This window comes from Pyxicephalus adspersus, chromosome 12 (assembly GCF_032062135.1).
Source record: "Pyxicephalus adspersus chromosome 12, UCB_Pads_2.0, whole genome shotgun sequence".
NCBI lineage: Eukaryota > Metazoa > Chordata > Amphibia > Anura > Pyxicephalidae > Pyxicephalus > Pyxicephalus adspersus.
In genome coordinates, this window is record NC_092869.1 from 5,827,603 (window position 1) to 5,833,607 (window position 6,005).

The window sequence follows — 6,005 nt, forward strand, 5'->3', positions numbered from 1 at the left end:
ATTGTGTGGTAGTGAATCATCAGCAAAAGAATAGTTAAAAAAAGGCAAGGGTTGAGGCAGGCAGCAAACAATCGAGCTCAGAAACAAAGCCAAAGGTTCAAGTACTAGAAATAGTCACTGGTGACACGGGGGGTCATCGAAGACACAGGGGAACTCGGGAGACATGGGGGTACACAGGAGACAGAGAAAGAGACTGGTATCACAAGCTCACCTTGCACCTGAATGTATAATTTTTTACTGCTTTTTGTTATTCTTTTGTTTGATGATCTCACATCACATGAATAATACCCAGAGTCCTCCAGCTTAGCGTAATGGCCTCCATATTGATGTGATAAACCATATCTCTGAACATTCCACCTATCTTTGTAGAAAGCAAACTGCAGATCTGTAGATGGAATGTGTGAACTCAATTTTGTGTGGCAGAATAGGGTTATGTTGTCCCCTTCTTCTATAGGATTTGAGCTCATTATTATTTTTGGGTCAGTGAAGAGCCCTGAAAGCATACAAGTAATACAAATACATACATGCATTTTGCTCCTTGAATCTTAATACGAACATACATCTGTTTGTTCAACGGATGAAAAAAGCTGTGGAAAGTTTGAAATTTGAGGGCATTTAACATAATATATTTAACATTAGTACACAGACACTCTTGAAAGGCTTAAAAAACAACAGTTAATAGGTCAAGGTAATAAAATTAAGTCTTCAGATAAAGTTGGGAACAATTCCTTTTATAAACAAATGTCTCAAAAAATGTGGAAAATAAGGAGTGGTATGTTTCTATCTCATTGAAGACCACAGGGATTTTGATTTTACAAGCATATCATTAACAGATTTTTAATGAAGATATGTATAAATATTTACAAGTTGAGACTCTTCTAATACCAACTTTCAATGCAATGCCAAAAACACATAACTGTAGTTAATACCACAATTATATATATATATATATATTAAATACATTTACTGAAAATTTTGGATGGGCTAATTGTCCCAAGTGACATGTTATTGGTGGCCTTGGATTTATAGGCGTTATATAACTCTATTCCATATAATAAAGTTATGAAGTGATTAGCAGCTTCCTATTGGATGAAGGGTGTAAGAAATGGCCAATCAGTTTACTATATCTCTTTTGAATTTTATTTTGCATTACAATGTTTTTCATCCAAAGACCTTGGTGGTTGGGAGCGGTCTTTGTTCACGAATGAGGACTTCACCCCATACCTGTGCCACATTTTGGCATGGCACAGGTACATCGCTGATGTTGTTATTTTATGGACTGGTACAGTCAGGCAGATGGATGTTTGGCAGAGTGCAGGGGTGTTGGCCCTGACCCTGGAATAGAGCAGGGGGGGAAGGGGCAGCCTCTGGGATGGTCAGATGGAGCTCTTGTCTCGGCTGTGCAAGAGGAGGAAAGTGATGAGGAGAGCCTAGAGAGAGCAGTGGTTGCGGCCTGGTGCTCCCGGTGTCCTAAGCAAAAAAACCACCCATGAAAAATAACCATCAGGGGTGTATACCAATGGGAGTGTACAATGACTTAATCATTAGGAAAGTTTTTACTGTTTGTTTATGAACACTGCATGTCATGTACTGTAGCCATACATCTCTCCCAGTACAAACCTCCATATCCCCTGAACATTATGTCATACCGACCTTATAGTAAGGAGTTCCCCAAATTTCATCTCCCCACCTTGAAAACATTTCAAAATATAGGAGTCATAGTTTTAAAAACTAGTGAAAATTGAAGATCAGGGTTGCTGTTTAAAAAGTAAGTGTGTCTAGAAGCCCGAAATTAAACATACAAATTATGGACCCCTGGGCCCACTTATAGCAAGGAGGTGCGACCCTTAACATTATACCTACCTATCAAAAAACTAGAAATGTCATACTGTACTACCCTGTCTACTTCCCCACTTTGAACCCCAATTTCTCTGAAATGGGGGGATACAGGTGAACAAAATTATAGGTGCAAGTAGGGCACACCTGTGGATAACACCCCCTAAAATTTTATCACTAGGCCATCGTCAGAACATAAAAAACTCTGCACATAAAAAAAAGAACTACCCTGTCACACATTGCTGGAGGCTTCTAGCACCTGAACCCTATTTTCTCAGGAACAGGGGGAGGTACAGGTGAACAACATTATAGGTGCAAGTGGGGGATCCCTGTGGCTAACACCCCCTAAAATTTCATCATTAGGCTATTGTCAGAACATAAAAAACTCTGCCCATAAAAAAAAAACCTACCCTGTTACACATTGGTGGAGGCTTCTAGCACCTGAACCCTAATTTCTCTGGAAGGGGGGGTACAAGGGAAGAAAATTAGAGGTGCAAGTGGGGCACACCTGTGGCTAACACCCCCTAAAATTTCATCATTAGGCCATGTCAGAACTTAAAAAACTCTGCCCATAAAAAAACTACCCTGTTACACATTGGTGGAGGCTTCTAGCACCTGAACCCTAATTATTCTGGAATGGGGGGGGAGGTGAACAAAATTATAGGTGCAAGTGGGGGATACCTGGTGTTAACTTGTCTTTGAGGACTTTTTCTTGCTGCAGTCATCAAATGTTACTACAAAAATTCATTACAAAATTATAAATGAACTGCTTCAGTTTGAAGTTTACTTATCAAGCAGATAGGAATCAAACACATTTTTTGTGTGTTTTCCTTTATTCGACGAATAGATGGTACTATTACAACCACACTGTTTCAAAAGAGACCTCGGGAAATACAATCTTACATGCTTCTAGTGCACATAAAAGGAAACTTATACGGAGCATGACTGGGATAGGGCTGAGTTCCCGCATGCCCTTCCCCGCCCCCTTCAACCTCCCACAACACACAACCTTTGTTAAATGACCCTAAGGCTGTTTATTAACAAATAACTTATTAAAACATTTAAACTCTTTTAGAAATAACTATAATTAACCATTATTAACATAATTTGATAAATAAATAACCTTAAATAACCCAAAAATTCATATTTAACCATAAACAACAATAACAAATCCCCTAATTAAACATCTTTACCTGAAACCTTGTTCAATTTAAACACTTCCCCGGGATACTGGTCCTCGAAGGCCCCACTACTTTACCCCCCATACTTTTTGGGTCTGCACTGCCGTGATATATATGCTCCCAGCTCGGGAACGATACCTGCAGCAATCGCAACCCTTCCAACCCTAACCATTCAACAACTACTAACACCGACCTTACAGAGAGTCCCATACCATAGATGAGACTCTCACCCCCACTGAAAAATGAAACAAAAACACATTCCCTTGAGGACCTCGCCGCCAACCTCCTGACCACCCCCATGCTTCAAACCCCTTAAATAGGGAGGGTGGGTGGGAAACTTTCTTTACTCTCTTTGTGCCGCTGGAAAAAGTCCTTTTCCGTCTCTTCCCCCTTTTCACTCCTCTTCCCCCTCGCCCAATACGTCACCCCGGCACACTACTAATGACCTCCACTCCAATCCTTCCCGCACTTAACCCTTGCACTGCCTGCTCCCAATCCCCTCCCAGTCATGCAGGCCCTTCCATTATCCCTGACTACGTTCCCCCGCTTCAGGCCTCTGTTTCCTTTTAGTCAGTTAAGATGTAACTGTACAACATACTTGGAGTTTGTGGCCAAAGCCATTGAGTTACGTTCAAGACTACTTGAGAGAGGATATTTCATGTTTATAAAAAAAAGTGTTAAATAGGGCAAATGATATGAATTGATCAGATTTACTATATAAAATTGACAATGCATTTATTAAGAAATCATTCAGATTCCAACTATATAGTACAGATAACGTCAATCATCAACAGGTTTGAAGTAGTTGCTGGATGATCATCCCCAGGTTATCCCCAGGATTCTAATTTGTCCTGATCTAGCATTGGTCTAGATCAATGAAAGGTCAATTGACATCCAGACAATGCAAATGTTTAATTAGACAAGATTCATGTACAAACTTGGACACCTTCAAATGTTGGAATTGCCTGCAATTTAAATGGGTTTTCAATCACCCAGTACATACATTATGGAAAATGTTTTCCATTTTCTTCCACCCAAGAGCAGCAATCTTTATAATCACATGGATGTGTGGAGCATTCTTTGTAAGCAAAACTAGATGCCCTCTCTGGGTACAAATGTATGAACATATTTACAATATTATAAATGGCTTGAAGTCCAGTGGATAGACATGTTGGTCTACACCATCAATTTGATGGTGCAAAAGATAAAGTTTTTTGCTTTAGATCAAGTACATAAAAACCAAGGAGGAGGAGATATTGATCATAATTTGTTACAGAAAGAGACCATACAAATCTTTATGCTTAAAGATATATATCCCCCTGGTTTAAATCATGTGAAGTTTTAAATCATTTTAGTAAAGTTTATTTGAAGGTATGTGATTTTATTACAATATGTTTTTGTGGTAATAATTGTTAACATATTGTAAATTGCATCCTTTGAAAACATACTTACCAAATTTAAAAAAGTTAAACATATTGGCACTGATTTATTACAGCTCTCCAAGGCTGGAGAGCATACACATTCATCAGTGAAGTTGGGTGGTCCATCAAACCTGGAATAGATCTGGTCCAGGATTGAAAACATTTCCTAACAAATAGCAAATTAATTTTAAGAAATCCATTCCAGGTTTGCTGAATCACCCAGCTTTACTGATGAAAGCGAGATTTATTAAATCAGTGGCATTTGCATCACTTGGTAACATTTAGTCATACAAATGTGATTTGATTATGATATAACATGGTTGCAGGCAATTATGATGTGCAGACATGGCTAAGCTGTTTCTCTATTCCACGCTGTCACATTGAGTCTCGTTTATAGCTTACTGCTGGGGAAGGCTGTGTTTGAATATGTTCCACCCTACCCCACTGATCCCCTTTGGTGTATTTGATGAGGGCACCTTTGGACAGGGTTGATTTACTGGATGCTGTGGTAAATGGTAATTTCGTTATTTAGTTTTATATGCTGATATCTGAGATGTCAGAGATGTCAGAAGGATGAGGTTTAAATATTGATTTTAGTTTTGTAGTTGAAATAACGGTTTACTTTTAAGGGTTGCAAATCTCTTCTTCTTGCGTTTTGATATGTTTTGGTCAAATAGATAAGGAAATAAAAGATTGTTAATTTCAACTTACCATTTACTTGAACATTCAACTCTTTACTCTTCTTCATTATGTTGCCACTTATTGATTTAACTTCACAGTAATATTTCCCAGAATCCTCCAGCTGAGTGGACTGGACTCCATATTGATCGGATGAACTAAATCTTTGAACAATCTGACCGTCTCTGTAGAATACAAACTGCAGTTCTGTGTCTGGTCTGTATGGAGATACATTTGTATGACATGTCACAGTCACATTATCTCCTTCTGTTACCGGAAATGGGGTCACTTTTATTTCAGGGGGTGTGAACAGTTCTGTAAAATACAAATATCAAACAGTGAACCTTCATTGATGACAGGAGCTGCCCAGCCTGGGCAACACTGCAGTAGCTGAAAATAAGTCTCTGACCTATAGGTGGCATTGTCAAGGGACCTGAATGATGACTAGTGTTGGTCGGATATTGCAGGACAATATTCGATTCAACAGATATTCAATCGAATAGGGGGATATTGTTCGGGTGATCGAACGTTGAATTTGAACAACAATAAAGTCAATGGGGGGAAAAATTGGGTTATTATTCATGTAGAAATGCAGGAGCAATCAGGGGAGCAGAGTTGACAGCTACGCTCCCCTGATTGCTCTTGCAGCCCTAGCATAACTGCAGTATGTGTTCTTGGATAGAGATTCTCTATCCAAGAACACGGGAGTCCCCTGGGATCCCCGGCCACCAGAGGCTAAATGGGGAAAAGTCTCCACATTCATTCACCTCTGGTGCTCTGTGATTGGCTGGGGAAAGGAAAATCCTGATGACGCTTGAGCTGTCATCAGGGTTTACCTTTCCTCCGCCAATCACAAAGCACTAGAGGTGATGAATGGGGAGACTTGTCC